This window comes from Bactrocera tryoni, chromosome 1, assembly GCF_016617805.1.
Source record: "Bactrocera tryoni isolate S06 chromosome 1, CSIRO_BtryS06_freeze2, whole genome shotgun sequence".
Lineage (NCBI taxonomy): Eukaryota > Metazoa > Arthropoda > Insecta > Diptera > Tephritidae > Bactrocera > Bactrocera tryoni.
This window is the reverse complement of record NC_052499.1, coordinates 3,220,564-3,223,062: the sequence shown is the minus strand read 5'-3', so window position 1 is coordinate 3,223,062 and position 2,499 is coordinate 3,220,564.

Genomic DNA, 2,499 nt, shown 5'->3' with positions numbered 1-2,499 from the left:
CTTGTTCACCACCGACGCGTTTCGCACTCAAATCGAAACTGAGAGTAACTAACGGCAGCGGTGAGCTATTCGCCAGCTTATTGTGCCAACTTGGCTACGATGCCTGTGTGAGTGCAGTTTGGCGCTCGCGTGCTCGTGTGGCGCTCACTCGTGTCCGTAGAGGCAGCAGCAAACAACGACAGCAACACTTTGCTGTCAGCAACAGAACGTCGTGCAGCGGCGCATGAAAATTGCAGCGTTTATTGTTGCTTGCTGCCAGTTAAATGGTGGACTGTGCAAATATTAATGGTGGCTTGCCTGAGTGGCAACATGCTGCTGCTCACTACAGTTGTGATGCAGCACTGTCGTCACAGCGTCATATGTTAAGGATGGAAAGTAAAATCAAAAAATTGTGTAAATACACATACGGACCAATAATTAGAGACACATTGTACATTAATGTTAGCTTGAGTTTGGACGCAGTTCAAATATCGACGCACTGCACGTTCTCGGTGGATATAAAGAGTTTGCTAGTGATCATTATCTGCACAGAAATGTGTTGTGTTTAACATTTTTACGAATATATCACTTATCCTTGAGTTTGGGTTCGAGAGAAAATATGTATATTAAGTTTTAGGACATTTGAAGAGTCTCGATGATATACTTCTTATTTGCATCCTTTTCAGAGACTTTAATTGTTAATTGTGTCCATAGAAATCTTAAATAAAAAGTGGGGAAATGAATTTCGATGTGAAATCCCAGCTTTTCCATTGAACAAACTGCAGAAATAAAGGCAGAGAAATGCCTAACCGAAGTAGAAATATGTAGCCTTGTAAAGGCTTCTTAAAGATATGAATCCTTGAGAAACTTTGTTTATAAATATGGCGGGTTGTGAAGCAGGGAACATTGACTTTGAGATAAAATTAACTGGATTTATAGACTATTCTGTTTGGCTTCAGTTTTTGAGTGAGAACAATTTTCAATGGATCCCAAATACTTTCCCAAAATCCGACAGGTTGTGGTTTGAAAATCCCAATTCTTGAGAACGTCTTGGAATCGACAAATTACGGTCTTCAGCCACACCCGCCTAAACGACAGCAATGTGACATATCCAAAATGGGCAGTAACGATACTTAGAAATTACATCATCCCGCCTTAGCAAAATTTATAATGAGTAGCTGTGTTCGACTCATAAATCGTTGATGACGATATAAAAATAACAAAACAAAAAAAAAAAACAGAAATATAAAGAAACATGTTTGCAATTAAACTATTTTGAGGGAATTATATTATTATCAACCGAAACCAAAAGTTTTTGTACAAGCGTTTCTATTAAGCTGTCGCTTGGTGTACATGCACACAGTACCATTGAATAATATTTATAAGCTGTCAAGTTGGCAGTTGCTTGTGCTCGCATCAGGCTTTAAGGATATCACAGCCAGGCAGTGTCCTACACTCTTTGTGGGGTGCAGCGCTCCGTTTAATCGAGCGTGATTCCACGCGTATAGATTTCGACGCATACCCATTTACATACATACGCATGTATAGTATGCTTGTGTTTGCGTGAAAGAGAATTTGCATTGTTGGCAAACAGAAATCCATATCTGATATGTGATTTACAACAGACAAGTGTGTTGAATTCAATTAGCTGCAGGTAATTACCTGGCAAAACACGACAACCGAGCAGCAGTGATGACTGCTGATACCGCCATGCAGCGCAGTAACACCACTACAACAAACAACTGGTAACACAATTAAAAATATAATAATTGGACATGGCGAGTCTGATTATATGCTAGTGCATTGAAATTACGGGCGAAAAATAAACGCCCATCAACTTTTTGTGGTGCGATGTAAAGTAGAACCGCACGGACTTCGAGATAGTCGAATACTACAAGGGAAAGCTTTTACATTTTCGAACTTATTAACGTAAGAGGACACATAAAACTATTTTTTTTAGTTATCTATTAAATACGTCGATGAAAACTGTGCACAAGTTGTTTGAATATCTGATTAATAATATATACATACATATGTATGTATATCCTCAAAATTCGAAAATTGCTAATTTTTCGTATTTCAGAAGGTATTGTTATATTTCTTAGGGTAGTTTAAGGTTGCGTTTCAGAAAGCTTCTTGAAAAACATTAACTACTTTAGTGAAGAATAATATTTTTATTTCTAAAATTCGTAACTTAGTATCTAATCGTTATTAAAAAGTATTTAGAAGTTCTATAAATTGCGAGTCGAAATTGTTTTTGGATATACTGGCGTTTAAAGCCCACTTTAATAATCGCATTGTCATTATACTAATTATAATAAGCATTATTAAAAAGTCATTATCGATACAGATTTGAATAAATTATATTTCAATGCTAAAAGCCAACCGATTACGGGACTTAAAGGTCAAATTGATACTATTAGCGGTAATGTCAGCAATTTTTACTGGTGTTTAGACAAAGCTTGTATCAAACTAATTTCAAGAACAGATGAAGACAGCTTGATTTTCTAACTTTTTGCA